The sequence below is a fragment of the Panulirus ornatus genome, chromosome 19 (genome assembly GCF_036320965.1).
Source record: "Panulirus ornatus isolate Po-2019 chromosome 19, ASM3632096v1, whole genome shotgun sequence".
NCBI lineage: Eukaryota > Metazoa > Arthropoda > Malacostraca > Decapoda > Palinuridae > Panulirus > Panulirus ornatus.
Genome location: NC_092242.1, coordinates 6,273,274 through 6,290,318, shown reverse-complemented (window position 1 = coordinate 6,290,318; position 17,045 = coordinate 6,273,274). Strand labels below are relative to the sequence as shown.

General features: G+C 38.3%; 1 protein-coding gene and 1 long non-coding RNA gene across 2 annotated transcripts in view; one reads left to right on the top strand and one right to left on the bottom strand.

Annotated features, from left to right (window-relative positions):
* Positions 1 to 17,045, top strand: part of LOC139755347 (tyrosine-protein phosphatase non-receptor type 2-like) — a 109,408-nt gene that overhangs the window by 74,721 nt on the left and 17,642 nt on the right. The gene's annotated exons all lie outside the window — the stretch shown is intronic.
* Positions 6,284 to 14,617, bottom strand: LOC139755345 (uncharacterized). Its single transcript, XR_011714083.1, has 2 exons — positions 12,797 to 14,617; positions 6,284 to 12,334 (listed from the first exon to the last, which is right to left on the bottom strand). It is a non-coding gene; the product is annotated as an uncharacterized lncRNA (long non-coding RNA).

Here is a 17,045-nt window from a genome sequence, read left to right as displayed (position 1 = left end):
GGAACAATGTGGTATACCAGGGTGGACATGCTGTCAATGGACTGAACCAGGGCATGTGAAGTGTTCAGGGTAAACCATGAAAAGGTCTGTGGGGCCTGGATGTGGAAAGGGAGCTGTGGTTTCAGTATATCACACATGACAGCTAGAGACTGAGTATGAATGAATGTGGCCTTTTTATCATACTTAATCGATGTTTCTCATGTCAACAAGGTAGCGCTAGGAAGCAGATGAAGAATGGCCCATCCAGCCATATACACATATATATATGCATAAATGCCCATACACACACATATACATACACATACATACACACACACATATACATATATACACATGCACATATACTTGCTTGCCTTCATCCATTCCTGGTGCTACCCCGCCAGAGGAAGTTAGCATCCCCCCCCTTCACACACACACACATATTTATTTATTATACTTAATCACTGTTTCCCATGTCAGCGAGGTAGCGCAAAGAAATAAATGAAGAATGTACCAATCACTCACATACACATATATAAACGCCCCCATACATGCACATATACAATTCAACGTATACATACATATACATACACAGACATATGCATATATACACATGTACATATTCATACTTGCTGCCTTCATCCATTTCTGTCACCATCCCGCCACACACGAAAGCATCCCCCCTCCAGCAAGGTAGCATTTATAGATCCAGAGAAGGCATATGATAGGGTTGATAGAGATACATTGTGGAAGTTTTTGCAAGGGTTTTGGAGAAAGGGGCAAGTATGACGTCTGTTGGGGATGAGAGGGCCAGGGAAGTGTCAATTGTTATTCCCTGATGATACAACTCTGGTGGCTGATTCAAGTGAGAAACTGCAGAAGTTAGTGACTGAGTTTGGAAAAGTGTGTGAAAGGAGAAAGTTTAGAGTGAATGTGAATAAGAGCAAGGTTATTAGGTTCAGTAGGGTTTAGGGACAAGTTAGGTGGGATGTAAGTTTGAATGGAGAATTATTGGAGGAAGTGAAGTGTTTTAGATATCTAGGAGTGGACTTGGCAGCAAATGGAACCATGGAAGCAGACGTGAGTCAGGTTTTGGAAGAGTCAAAACAGGAAATGATAATAGGTAGTGATGATGTTAGGAGGAGATGGAGTATGTTGAAGGATTGTTATAAGTGTTTGTTGATAGAGTGGCAGATGTTGGATGTTTTGGTTGGGATGGTATACGAAGTGAAAGAGTCACGGAGAGTGGTTTGGTGAATAGAGGAAGGGTGGTGAAAGCCTTGAGGAAGATGAAATGTGGTAAGGCAGCAGGAGTGTTTGGTACTGCAGTTGAATTCATTAAGAAAGGGGGTGACTGTGTTGTTGATTGGTTGGTAAGGATATCCATTGTATGTATGGATTATGGTGAAGTGCCTGATGACTGACAGAATGCATGTATAGTTCCATTGTATAAATGCAAAGGGGTTAAAGGTGAGTGTTTAAACTACAGAGGTATAAGTTTATTGAGTATACCTAGGTTTGAAAGCGTTTATAGAGCATCAGATTTGGGAGGAACAGTGTGGTTTTGGAAGTGGTGGATTATGTGTAGATCAGGTGTTTGCTTTGAAGAATGTGTATGAGTAATACTTCATGGATCTAGAGAAGGCATATGAGAGGGTTGAGAATGATACTTTGTGGAAGGTCTCAAGAATATATGGTGTGGGAGGTAAGCTGCTTGAAGCAGTGATTTCTAATCAAGTGTGTAATGCATGTGTATGAGAAGGAAGAGAGGAGAGTGAATGGTTCCTAGTGAGGGTTGGTCTGCGGCAGTGGTGTGTGGTGTTTCCATGGCTGTTTATTTGTTTTTGGATGGGGTGGTGAGGGAGGTGAATGCATGAGTCTTGGAGAGAAGGGTAAGTATGCAGTTTGTTGGGAATGAGAGGGCCTGGGAAGTGAGTCGGTTATTGTTTGCAGATGATGCAGCACTGGTGGCTGTTTCAGGTGAGAAAGTGCTGAGGTTGGTGAGTGAGTTTGGAAGAGTGTGTGAAAGGAGAAGTTTAAGAATAAATGTGAATAAAAGCAAGGTTATTAGGTTCAACAGGGTAAAGAGCAAGTTAGTTGGGACATACAATCTCTCCTTGTTACACATGATACTTGACAACACTTTTTACAGTTCAGTCTTCATAACTAGATTTTACTGTGGTGAGCACCATGTGCTAGCCCTGCCTTTTGGGAAAATGGTAGGGACAGTATATAGCAGTAGTAGGTCAGAACATTTAGGCAGGAGCATTAGGCAGAAACATTAGGGAGTAGTAGGCAGGAGCATTAGGTAGACACATTAGGAAGCACTGGTCTATAGAAACATTAGGTAGGAGCCTCTGCAAACACTGCACTAGAGTTCCATCTGCCAGTGGCCTATTAAGGGGGAAGGTTAGGAAGTGGCACCAGAGTCCACCAGTTATGGAGACTTTGTTGCCAGAGCCACCCCCTTGGGGGAGTTCCAGTTGGAAAATGCACCAGAAATATATATAGATTGATGGGATGTAAGTTCTAATGGAGAAAATTTGGAGGAAGGGAAGTGTTTTAGATATCTGGGAGTGGACATGTTAGTGAATGGAACCATGGAAGAAGGAGTGAATCATAGATTGGGGGGAGGGTGAGTGTTCTGGGAGCAATGAAGAATGTGTGGAAAGAGAGAACTTTATTTCGAAGGGCAAATATGGGTATATTTGAAGGAATAAATGGTTTCAACAATATTATGATATGCAGAGGAGGGTGGATGTGTTGGAAATGAGATGTTTGAGGACAATATGTGGTGTAAGGTGGTGTGATTGAGTAATTAATGAAAGAGTAGGAGAGATTAGTGGAAATAAGGAGAGTGTGGTTGAGAGAACAAATGAGTGTGTGCTGAAATGGTTTTGAGGGAAGGTTTACAAAACGGATATATGTCAGAAACTGAGGGAACAAGAGGAACCAGGAGACCAAATTGGAGGTGGAAAGATAGAGAAAAAAAAATTTGAGCAATCAGGGCCTGAACATGCAGGAGGGTGAAAGGCATGCATGGAATAGAGTGAATTGGAACAATGTAGTATACTGGGGTCAATGTGTTGTCAATGGATGGAACTGGGGTATGCAAAATGTTTGGGATAAACCATGGAAAGTTTTGTGAGGCCTGGATGTGGAAAGAGAGCTGTGGTTTCGGTGCATTACGCATGACAACTAGAGACTGAGTGTGAATGAATGTGGCCTTTGTTGTCTTTTCCTAGTGCTACCCCACACTTGTGTGGGGGGAGGGGGCTGCCATTTCACGTGTGGCAGGGTGGTGACGGGAATGGATGAAGGCAGCAAGTATGAATATGTGCATGTGTATTTATGTGTATGTCTGTGTATGTATGTGTATATTGAAATGTATAGGTATGTATAATGTGTGTGTGTGGGCGTTTATGTATATACATGTGTATGTGGGTGAGTTGGGCTATTCTTTCATCTGTTTCCTTGCGCTACCTTGCTAATGCAGGAGACAGTGACAAAGTATAATGAAAAAATATATAATTATATGGTGTTATCAGCATATAATGTAATACGATACACTTTGAAGGACAATACACCCCAGGAAGTCGCATCATCACTTATAGTTGTCTTGTAACTGCATACGGAAAGTAATGACACAAAAAAATGAAATATGGGTATGATTTAGAAAAAAATTTGCAGTAACAGGTCTTGTAACAGATAAGTATAGGGAGCAGTTTCTTTTTCAGATCGCAGAGAATTGTTTGCTAATGTTTGTTGTTTTTACAGCAGAGTTATGTTGTGTTTGTGGTGTCATATCATTCCCCATTATCTTAGTTATTTATCTATAGAAAATAACAAAATTGTATTCCATTGGAACACCATGGATTAGACCTGTATCAGTAGTTTTGTAGATTTTTGTTTCCTCTTCTTTAGTGTAGTGTCCATTACAGTATCAGTTATGTCTGATATGTGATGTAAGAACTTTTATGTAACAGTTTAATATAATTAACATATCTTTTTCAAAATATGACAGTTAGACTTTTGGACACAGTTGCTCTAAAATTATAGTATGCATTGTCTCATGATATACTTTTGGGAAGCTTTGTTTTAAAGAATACCTCAGCGATTGATGTTTGTCCCTATTTAAGAAGTTTTCATGCTTACCAAAGGGATCTTGAAAATGTAAGTAAACCTCTGCAGTTGCCTGTGATGTTATGTCACGTGAATAATTTACAAATGCTGATTGTTCCTGGTATGAATATTTTGCTGCTTTGTCCTTCAAGTGATAGAATTTTATTGTATAGGGTTACTTGTATCTACAATACAAAAGTGAAGAAGAATGAAATTGATCTAAATCTGCATTACAAAAAGAAAAATGCTAAAACTTTTGGAACCTTCATTGTATTTTCATATGTCTTATTGGTAATGTTGCTGGTTCCTCTGATATATCTTTTTTTTTCACTAGGAAGTAACATTATATTTTGCAATTTTGTGATGTGTTCCATCTCTTACATATAACCACATAGCTCTCCATCACTGTGTCACACTCCGTCATGGTGTGTAATTTAGGTACCATTTAACCCATAAGCTGTGCAATTCAACTGAAATGATGCTTTCCAAGTGCACAAATAAAGAAATAATGTGAAAGAAAAAATTCCCTTGCAGAATATTTCTATACCTAATGGTATTGACGAAAATACCCCCCCCCCAAAAAAAAGTATTGATGTGGGACAGTGTTGCGTAGACAGGTGAGGGCCCTGGCTTGTGGTATGGATGCTCCTTGCTTATGTAAGTGTAAGATGATTATGGCTTTTTTCCAGGTGTGATTTTGTTGTGCAGACACCTGTCCACATTTCACACTTTATGGGGTTTTTTTTAGGTATGATTTCACAAATCTTGTAAGTGTCATTTGCACAATATTTACTTGTATGCATTTTCATATATGCATGATTTACATATTTACATATCATATACACCCACACATCATTATTACTTACTTTATGAGGCTCTTGCAGCACTCAGGAAGCCAGCCACTTCCACCATTCAGGTCTGTAAGTCACAGAGTATAGTTGTTGTGTGTGCTTCTTTGTGCAGATAGTGCAGGGCAATTGAGTAGTAAGTGCATGGTACCTTCATTGTGGATGGTGCATCATGAGCATGAAGTGTCCTGAGATATGTTGAAATAATATTTGTACTGTTTCAGAGGTGGGTGATTCCTAGGTCATACATAAGAAAGTGTGACTCATGTTTGTTGGGGGAGTGTCGGATGGGGTGTAGGGCAGGTATTTAGTAATTGCTTGGTTATTTCAGTGTCTGTGTTTTGTTAGCATCATAAATGTTAGGGGACAGGGTGAGGGATCTGTGAATGGAGGTTGCTGAAGGATGAGGCAGGAGTAAACTTCTTATTTCTTTTTGGATATTGGTGTTAGTTGTGAATGGAAGGGTTTCTGTGCTGTTGCATAGAATTGAGTACTGAGCATGTTAAGGTGGGATTGCATTAGGAAGACCTTTCTTTCTCTGTAGGTAATGAATGTTTGTGGTTCCTAGGCAGCCATTGATCTGACTGCTCTATCTTGCATGGTTTGTAGCATTGTTATATTTGATTTTGAGAGGACTGAAGATCAGGCACATAAAGTAAAGTTTAAAGTGGATCAGGTGAATTGTTTGTAGAAGATGCTTAGGATTCTTCTTCTTGTCCAAACCCGGTGCCAATTAGTATTCCGAAGTATTCAGTTTGTGTATTGCTTTTGTGTTGGTACCAGTGGTGTGAGCAATGGACCCCATGTGTGTCATTTGTGATGCCTAAAATGGTTGGTGTTTTGTTCAGTGCAGGTGACTGTCCATTCATGATGAGAGGAGAATGTGAGTTGAATTCATGTGTTTCAGGGGTAAAAGAGTGATTAAGAACTTCTGTGTAGAGGTGGACATTCTTCTTTGAGTGATCTATTGGTCTAGTGGAGTATTGCAGTGCTATATGTTTGTTGATGCTCTTGTAGTATTAGGGTATTGTGATGTGATTGTGAGGTCATCTGCACATGAAAGAGCCATCATGTTGTGGTTTGCTCAAGGTAATAGGAGGTTGTGCAGGAGGAAATTGAAGAAGGTTTGAGAAAGAACTGCACCCTGAGGAATTTCATTGTAGAGTAACTCTGCCATGACAGTTGGCTATCTTTTGTGTGAGGATGTGTCAGGTGACAGTTTTGAATGCTTTGTTGATGTCTATTGCCACTCATTCTCTGCTGGAAGGGGGCTTGTGGTTGGTTGAAGTCATCCAGCATACATTGTGTGAAGTGTGGTTGGATCTGAAGCAATGTTGTATGAATAAGACTGGGATGTTTTGTTTGATTATTTTGTGGATCAGTTTTTCACAGTTTGGATACTGAGGATAGAAGTGATATATGGCAGTATGAGGAGAGGGATTTTGGTGGTTTAAAAGGTTTTAGGATTGGTTATTATGTTGGCAAGTTTCCAGATGTCAGGGACTTTGTTGTGTAGTTAAGAGTGGTTAAAGATATCTGTAAGTGCTTGGATTGCAAATGGGTCAAAGTGTTTACGTGAATGTTTGATATGTTGTTAGTATCTGTAGCAGGATTTCTTTAAGGTTTTAATTGCATTGCTTTTATTAGTTGGAGTGAAGGGTGGGGGGCAATTGTTTCTTGTTGTATTTTATGTAATTCTTTCATGACTCGTATTTAGATGTGAGGTTGGCTTGTGGTTGACCTTTGAGTAGTGTCTTATGAGTATGTTTGTGTGTTCTTTGGGAGAGGGGATTTCATTGGAATGGGTTAGGGTGCTTTATGATGAAATATGAATACATGAACATCCTTTTGTATGTAGGAGAATGTACAACATTGGAAATTATAAGGCAAAAGTTTATGTATGGAGAAGAAAAAATTATTTGACTTCTAGAAGCATTCTAGCATTTCGAATAATATGAGCGTTGTTAGTGATGTGATAAGTGAAAATATGTAGTCCATCAGGAGTTGTGGGAATAGATAGAGGAATCAAAAGTAGGTGAAACTTAAGGCTAAGGACTAGTTTATCTAGTCATAGAACTTGATAAAGGAATTAGAAATATGTGAAACATATGGACCAAGTAAGATAAGATGAAGTATAAAACAAAAATGGAGACAAATGTGGAAACAAATAGATCATGGAAGCACAGCTTGTCCTTTATTTACACCGAGATATTTTCCTAAAAACCTAAGTATAAATTGGAAATATTTTCCTTAAAACCTAAGTATAAATTGGAAAGGCATAGATTGAAGGGTTTTCCACTAAGCATGATATTATATATTGAGGATATTTTCCTGATTGTTAGTAATTTTCAGGTATCCTAGCTGAAGTAGATTTTAGACATTTAATAAATCCATACTGAAAATAGATGACTGTATGAATGGTTAAGTGCTAAAGACAGTAACAATTGATAAGTACAAAACAGAAGCAAATGTTTTCATAAATATCTCACTATGTATATATACACTGTAATTACCATAGAGGTGCATAGTGTGTGTTAAAAATGCGAGTTGTAGGTGAGGAATGGAAAAGTTATACAATTAAGCAAGACTGATTGCTTCATCAAATATCTGGCCAATTTCTTCCATGGGTTGTAATTTTTTTTTTTTTTTTTTTTTTTTTTTTTTTGCCTATTGAAGGAGTTTCCTGGGTCTGGATGGATGAGTTTGAAATTTTTGCCATGTGAGAAAAATGCTAACATGAAAAAATGAAATTGGAAAGCACCTTTACTTTACCAGTGGCATTGATTTGAATAAGAATAGACAGAGTAACTGTAATTTAGGGAATATCTGTGAAGGGTAGAATTAAAAGAATCACTATAATGAATAGAGATAGTTGAAATAAAAGATAAGACAAATAATGAAAATAGTGAGGAGAATAGCAGACAGTGAAACAAATTACAACATTAATCAAAACCTGTATAAGTGAGTTTGTGATAACACCAGTAATACTTTATATGGAAAGGTTAACACAGAATTATACAGTTACAAGAATGAAACAGTTCAAGATAAGTTAACTAAGGACCTAAAATAAACAGAGGTTAGAAAACCCTGAATGGTTATAAATATGGTTGCAGACTTAAGAATTGAGAGCTCCATATTAGAAATGATCAGTAATTTAACCTTAACCCTTTGATTGCGTAGTTAGACTGTAGACAAATGAAAATTATCTATCCTAATGCACATATTTCATCTTTCCTCCATATTCACCAGGAATGTTTTCCCTTAATGCAAAGTTTGTTCATTCTTTCTGGCATAGAAAGTGGTTACTAGACCCCAAGATGTGCTGCCAACTCCCAACAACAGCAGTAAACTTGAATAAAAGCACAGAGCCAGCTGATCACCCCATGCCACCATCTTCTCTTGATTCTCCCATTTTTTAAAAATTTTATCTCAATTTTTTCAAGTTGTTGATAGTATAACATATTGATATGTATTGTGAATGTTTACTTATATAATTTTTTCAAAATGATAAAAAAATTATAGAAATTATGTTTCACAAGGCTTAAACTTCTCTTCCTCTTCAAATGTTTATGATATATGTTGCAACATTCAAAGTACATCTTAAAAATTAACCCAAAGGAATTTCAGAGAACAAGTGATCATGGGCCTGTTGGAAGGGTATGCAGGGAAATTATGCAAAATATATGTCTAAAGTTTCTGAGCCTTCAGAGTTGAGTGTAAAAGAAAGACACTTCCCCTCACACTATGAAGAAAAAGTATACAAGCAAAACTGTAGTGTGTTAATATATACCAGCACAATGTACAAAGAAAGGAAAAGGTGAATGTAATAGTATACCATCAAAGCCTTCACAGTGTGTGTGAACTCAAGCTTTGAAGTATCTCATACACAGAAGATATAAAAAAACATTCCCATGTACTCGGATTAGGTAAATGTAAAGCTATTTGAAATTATGCCACAGTAATCAGATTTCTTTATAATTTCTTTCATATATACTAATGTGCCTTTATGTGGTGAAGCAAGAATTACAGTATACTTGTATAGTTGCAATTAAACCCTAATATTACTTCATAAGCTGAAAATCTATTTATCATAAAGAATTTTCATCTGGTGCAATGTATTTACTTTCAGAAGAATCTTGACATCATATTGAACTAGTTGAACTAATTTGTACACCATTGATTAAAGGAGAATCCTTTTCATATTCTTAACAATTCTTGGGTTGAAATGATGATTTCCACTATCTAATATTGTTTTAAGTGGATTTGATGGCTAGTCTTGCTAACGTTATGGTCATTTTATGATGAAAAGTAATTGACGTCATTGGTGAAGGATCAAAGAATTTAACCCTTTCAGTTCACAGTTGAATTTTTCAGAGCCCGGTAAATTTTTCCATTATAAAAAGGTGTGCAGAAAAGATATGAAAAAAAATCATATGGATAAAGATGTAACCATTCCTTGTTCAGGAAAACATATTATACATAAGACTGGACCTTATTTACACAAGTTGCATAAACTTGTATTTCATAATTTCTTTTGTTTGTATGATCAGGTTTAGAGAAGCTTTGAAAAACTATTGATCTTTTTATAAATCAGAATTAGGCACTTGTACTTCAGGAAAAATACATTATCTACTTGGTTGCCCAATCCTAAATTAGGATGGCATTTTAGTGGCAAGGGCATGGTTGTGGGCAATACAGGAGGGTTGAGCTCCATTAACTTGGCTAGTGTTTAGGAATGAGCCATATCTAACCACAGTGGTCTCTAGTAGGGTATTAAGGCCTGCAGACAGTTCCAGTGATTAATCCTTTGTTTGTGTTGCCATCTATGGTCAATCAGTAGAGCTTCTAGCACACACAGAACTCAATTTGTGGCAAGATTTTACATGTGTAGCTGGACATACTTAGCTCCCTGCTACCCTGCTATATAACAGTAGATTAGTATCCTTAATATGAAAAGGATTGATGAGATGGTCATAGTGTTAAAGAGCAGGATTGTATCCATGAATACCTATCTTCATTACGCTTTAGTTTCGTACGGGGAGGGAGATCTGCATTTGTGGGGCCCATCCCTTGAAATTTCTGTGATATCTTGCGACTTTTTTTAATCAATACATACTATCTACATTCACATTCATTTAACTCAGTATACTCCTCTTATAAAAGTATTTCTTGTGTTCCTTTTTTAACAAGTTTCTTGATTGCTAAATTTCATGTTATGGCCCCTGGTGTTTCTATACCTGCATTTTTTGAGGAATTTCTCGGCATGTCATCAAGCTGGTTTAGAAACAGAAAGATTGTGATCGTATCACCCTTCACATCTCTCTCCTCCATGGTGGGCAAGTTTAAGGACTATTGCTTTCCATGTATCTCAGATTATTTATTCCAGTAGCATCATCTTTGTTGTCCTCTGGATTTCTTTTTTGGTTCTTGGGCTTCTTTAAGTTTAAGCAAGGACAACTTTGAGAAGCATATTCTAGGTATGGCTTTATATAGGATTTAAACACTCTGCCAAGTATTTCCTTATCATTTTATTTGCATGATATTCTAAGAGTTGCTAGCAAACAGTTTGTCTCCTTTACTGTTTATGTAATGTTGGACTATGGTGACAGTTTAGGGATGATGTGAACAACCAAGTCCCTCTCACACATAGATTCTGCTGCATATTTCCTGCAAGGTAATGTTCTTATTCAGGCCTTCTTCCACTCTTGTTCATATTTATCATTTTACATATATTCTGGTTGAATTTCATCAACCATATATCAGGTCAACTTTCGAGTTTGTCTAGGTCCCTTGTGATCACAGCTTATGTAATCTACTTCACTTTTTTTACTTTCCTCATGATCTTTTCATCATGTTCAAACATGTGCATGTGGGAGTCCAATTCTTCTGGCAAATCATTCACATAGATCAAGAAGAGCAATATAAACTTTGTACCCTTCCACAAACAATCTTTCATTCATCAAAGGAATCTCCTCTTTATTCTTACATGGTGATGCAGCTTCTTTTGCAGTCTACTGTGTGACTGTGTCAAATGATCTCTGTCCGTCCATATATAGACAATCCACTCGGCTTTCTCTTTTGCTCAAAACAATTACTCTCTTGTAGAAATATAGAAAATTCATTGGACATAACCTTTTCCTGAAATCATGTTGTCTCTATTCAGATAGGTTTTCTTGTGCAGGAGTCAGTCATTTGCTTTCTGATTATCTTTTCCAGTACTTTACAAAGTTCATTAGGAAGACCCATCTGTAGTTCACTGCATCCTCCCAATCTCCTTTCATTCAGATAGGTATGATGTCTGCTCCCTTTCACTCCTTTGGCACCCTGGCTGCTTATAGCTACATCTTGAATAATGTTTCAAGTGGTTTGTCAAGTGTATCTGTGCACATCTGCACATATGAAGATATTTCATCAGGACCATTACCCATATGTTGGTCGAGACTCTTTAATACATTATGTCTCCATTAGGTATTTTATTGCTTTCCAAGACTCCCCATTCCATCTGAGTGTTGATGGGTCTTTAATGTCTTCTACTGAAAATGCTTTTGAACTTATTCAATTCCTTTCATATTTGTACATTATTAAACCACCCTAACTGTTTTACTATTTGACCTGTGTCTGAGGTTAAGGTACTAGTGTTTCTTCTATACTCTCATGTAAATTTCACAAAACTGTTCACCATAGTGCCATAATTCTTGGCTAATGAACTCTTGGTATTGATCCTTTCTATTAGCAGAAAAAAAAAAAAATCCCCCTACAGAATATGTTTATAGGATGTTGTTTTAAAGAATAATAATATACCTGCCTCTTTGTTAGTGAGGGTGGTTGTTGAGTGGAGAGGGAGGGCCTATGGTGGCAGCATGGATGCTCCTTAACTAGGTAAACATGCAATAAGATTATGACAGAGAGCTAAAACAGTTTATTGTAACCTTCAAATTTGTTAACTTATTTGTCAATAACAACTGCGAATATTTCCCTCAAAGATATAAAGAAATGGCAACTGAGGTCATTTTTCATAAAGCTGTAAAGAAGTTCTCATATGGATTCAGAGGTGTGGATAAATTAGGTAAGCTTGGTGATGAAAATTTGAATTCATACAGTAGTTTAAAAGTTGTATAATGGTAAAGATAGTTCAATGGATGGGGCCCTTTAAGTGAAGTATTCTCTCCCCTATTGCACTGATAAGTAATTAGTTATACAACTCCGGACCCTAAGTATAAGTCTTTTGCAGCTTCATGGCTGCACTCTGTGCAAAAGCAGGGAAATGATGAACTCCTTTGGCGTAGAAAGTTTCTCAACAAGATGACACCTTTCTGTTCATGGACACGATACAGACATGCCAAAGGTGACTTCCCACTCATGATGAAACCATTTACAGGTGGAGCCTGGTAACAGAAAAGAAACCAGTTAGGGGATATGCAATAAGCACTCTTAGAGATAGTAAAATGATGTAATTTAAAGTCCTAGAGAAAATGCATAAATTTGAAATGTACTGTAATATATAACTGAGCAGCAGAGAACCGATAGAAATTTTTTGAGAGACGATCTAAAAAATATTGGAAGGATTAACTGTGTAATGGTATCACCCTAAAAGTTTCCAGTAGGAAGTGAGGTGGAGAGTTTAAAAATTTTCAATATCTAGAAGTTATCAATTTGAATATTTGAAATTTAAAAACTACTCTGAAAAAAAAGATTATGTTAATGAATCAGGTAATGCATGATGAGAACTTTTAAGTACTGGAGATGATCACTATCTGTATAAGAGGGATAATTGAAAACTGCTTGTTTTTTTATCAACAAAACATATTGAGATTAACAAGTTGGAAAAGACTTCAGAAATGCTTTACCTCCAATATTGAAAGAATGGAATAAATGGACTATCATGAAAGATCAAAAGGACTTCAGTTGTACAATCTGGAAGCAAAAAGATGTATGATTATTTATGCTTTGTATCAAATGGAAATTAAGGAAAATATTCTAGGACTAGAAGCTTTACAGTATGGAAGAAACAGAGAATCAAGCACATAAAAACAATATGGATTAGATGAGAAAGGCATGAAACAAAAGTATTCTAGAGCCCAGCAAGGGGGATGGTGATATTTTGATGTTCTGTCAAATAGATTAAGAAATTGGCAAGGGATGAATAATGTAAGCTCTAACCTTATTAGTGCTACTGTCTGTGATCAAAGCACTGTAGATTGGCCATAGATGACAACCCAAACAAAGAATGAGCCACTGGAGTTTTGTAGAGGCTTTGTTGACCAAATGCTGATCAAGATGGGCAGTTGTACTCCATTTGCTGTGACTCGACATGCCTGTGGCACCCAATTTGTGCCCCCACTTCACCCACATAGGCCTTACTTAAGATCAACTAATTTGGTAAATGGTGTTTTTCTTAAACTACAAATACTTAACTCTTAGTTGATAAGAATAAACGTTGGTTTTGATAATTTTTATGGACTTAGTCATGTGAAACATCTGGGATAAACCATGGAAAGGTCTGTGGGGCCTGGATGTGGTTAGGGAGCTGTGTTTTCGGTGCATTACACATAACAGCTAGAGACTGACTGTGAACGAATGTAGCCTTTTTTGACTTCGTGAAGCAGGGGGAAGCGATACTGTTTCCTGTGGGGTAAAGTAGCGCCAGGAATGGATGAAAGCAAGCAATTATGAATATGTACATGTGTATATATGTCTGTCTGTGTATAAGTATGTATATGTGTACATATATATATATGTATATATGAGTACAGAATGGAAAAAGGTGAGAACAATGGAAGTAAGGGGAGTGGGGGAGGAATGGGATGTATTTAGGGAATCAGTGATGGATCGCGCAAAAGATGCTTGTGGCATGAGAAGAGTGGGAGGTGGGTTGATTAGAAAGGGTAGTGAGTGGTGGGATGAAGAAGTAAGAGTATTAGTGAAAGAGAAGAGAGAGGCATTTGGACGATATTTGCAGGGAAAAAATGCAATTGAGTGGGAGATGTATAAAAGAAAGAGACAGGAGGTCAAGAGAAAGGTGCAAGAGGTGAAAAAAAGGGCAAATGAGAGTTGGGGTGAGAGAGTATCATTAAATTTTAGGGAGAATAAAAAGATGTTCTGGAAGGAGGTAAATAAAGTGCGTAAGACAAGGGAGCAAATGGGAACTTCCGTGAAGGGCGCAAATGGGGAGGTGATAACAAGTAGTGGTGATGTGAGAAGGAGATGGAGTGAGTATTTTGAAGGTTTGTTGAATGTGTTTGATGATAGAGTGGCAGATATAGGGTGTTTTGGTCGAGGTGGTGTGCAAAGTGAGAGGGTTAGGGAAAATGATTTGGTAAACAGACAAGAGGTAGTAAAAGCTTTGCGGAAGATGAAAGCCGGCAAGGCAGCAGGTTTGGATGGTATTGCAGTGGAATTTATTAAAAAAGGGGGTGACTGTATTGTTGATTGGTTGGTAAGGTTATTTAATGTATGTATGACTCATGGTGAGGTGCCTGAGGATTGGCGGAATGCGTGCATAGTGCCATTGTACAAAGGCAAAGGGGGTAAGAGTGAGTGCTCAAATTACAGAGGTATAAGTTTGTTGAGTATTCCTGGTAAATTATATGGGAGGGTATTGATTGAGAGGGTGAAGGCATGTACAGAGCATCAGATTGGGGAAGAGCAGTGTGGTTTCAGAAGTGGTAGAGGATGTGTGGATCAGGTGTTTGCTTTGAAGAATGTATGTGAGAAATACTTAGAAAAGCAAATGGATTTGTATGTAGCATTTATGGATCTGGAGAAGGCATATGATAGAGTTGATAGAGATGCTCTGTGGAAGGTATTAAGAATATATGGTGTGGGAGGCAAGTTGTTAGAAGCAGTGAAAAGTTTTTATCGAGGATGTAAGGCATGTGTACGTGTAGGAAGAGAGGAAAGTGATTGGTTCTCAGTGAATGTAGGTTTGCGGCAGGGGTGTGTGATGTCTCCATGGTTGTTTAATTTGTTTATGGATGGGGTTGTTAGGGAGGTGAATGCAAGAGTTTTGGAAAGAGGGGCAAGTATGAAGTCTGTTGGGGATGAGAGAGCTTGGGAAGTGAGTCAGTTGTTGTTCGCTGATGATACAGCGCTGGTGGCTGATTCATGTGAGAAACTGCAGAAGCTGGTGACTGAGTTTGGTAAAGTGTGTGAAAGAAGAAAGTTAAGAGTAAATGTGAATAAGAGCAAGGTTATTAGGTACAGTAGGGTTGAGGGTCAAGTCAATTGGGAGGTGAGTTTGAATGGAGAAAAACTGGAGGAAGTGAAGTGTTTTAGATATCTGGGAGTGGATCTGGCAGCGGATGGAACCATGGAAGCGGAAGTGGATCATAGGGTGGGGGAGGGGGCGAAAATTCTGGGAGCCTTGAAGAATGTGTGGAAGTCGAGAACATTATCTCGGAAAGCAAAAACAGGTATGTTTGAAGGAATAGTGTTCCAACAATGTTGTATGGTTGCGAGGCGTGGGCTATGGATAGAGTTGTGCGCAGGAGGATGGATGTGCTGGAAATGAGATGTTTGAGGACAATGTGTGGTGTGAGGTGGTTTGATCGAGTAAGTAACGTAAGGGTAAAAGAGATGTGTGGAAATAAAAAGAGCGTGGTTGAGAGAGCAGAAGAGGGTGTTTTGAAATGGATTGGGCACATGGAGAGAATGAGTGAGGAAAGATTGACCAAGAGGATATATGTGTCGGAGGTGGAGGGAACGAGGAGAAGAGGGAGACCAAATTGGAGGTGGAAAGATGGAGTGAAGAAGATTTTGTGTGATCGGGGCCTGAACATGCAGGAGGGTGAAAGGAGGGCAAGGAATAGAGTGAATTGGAGCGATGTGGTATACCGGGGTTGACGTGCTGTCAGTGGATTGAATCAAGGCATGTGAAGCGTCTGGGGTAAACCATGGAAAGCTGTGTAGGTATGTATATTTGCGTGTGTGGACGTATGTATATACATGTGTATGGGGGTGGGTTGGGCCATTTCTTTCGTCTGTTTCCTTGCGCTACCTTGCAAACGCGGGAGACAGCGACAAAGCAAAAAAAAAAAAAAAATATATGTATATATGTATGTATACATAGGTATAGGTATAGGTAAACCATGGAAAGTTGTGTGGGGCCTGGATGTGGAAAGGGAGCTGTGGTTTCGGGCATTATTGCTTGACAGCTGGAGACTGAGTGTGAACGAATGGGGCCTTTGTTGTCTTTTCATAGTGCTACCTCGCACACATGAGGGGGGAGGGGGATGGTATTCCATGTGTGGCGAGGTGGCGAGGTGGCAATGGGAATGAATAGGGGTAGGCAGTGTGAATTGTGTACATGGGTATATATGTATGTGTCTGTGTGTGTATATATATGTGTACATTGAGATGTATAGGTATGTATATTTGCATGTGTGGGTGTGTGTGTGTGTACATTGTGTATGGGGGTGGGTTGTGCCATTTCTTTCGTCTGTTTCCTTGCGCTACCTCGCAAACGCGGGAGACAGCGACAAAGCAAAATAAGATAATAAATAAATAATATACATATATGTGTGTGTATGAGCGTTTATGTATATATTTGTGTATATGAGTGCATGGGACATTCTTCGTTTGTCTCCTGGTGCTACCTCGATGATCTGGGAAACGGCAATCAAGTATGATAAGTAAATAATATATATTATATATACATACATTTTTTTTCATACTATTTGCCATTTCCCGCATTAGCGAGGTAGCATTAAGAACAGAGGACTGAGCCTTTGAGGGAAATCCTCACTTGGCCCCTTCTCTGTACCTTCTTGAGGAAAATTAAAAACAGGAGGGGAGGATTTCCACCCCCCCCCACTCCCTCCCATTTTAGTCGCTTCTACGACTTGCAGGGACTACATGGGAAGTATTCTTTCTCCCCTATCCCTAGCGCTACCTCGTGCACATGCTGGGGGGGAGGGGGTTGTTATTTCATGTGTGGCGACGGGAATGAATAAGGGCAGACAGTACGAATTATGTACATGTGTATATATGTATATGTCAGTGTGTGTATATATATGTATACGTTGAGATGTATAGGTATGTATATGTGCGTGTGTGGACGTGTATGTATATACATGTGTATGTGGGTTGGTTGGGCCA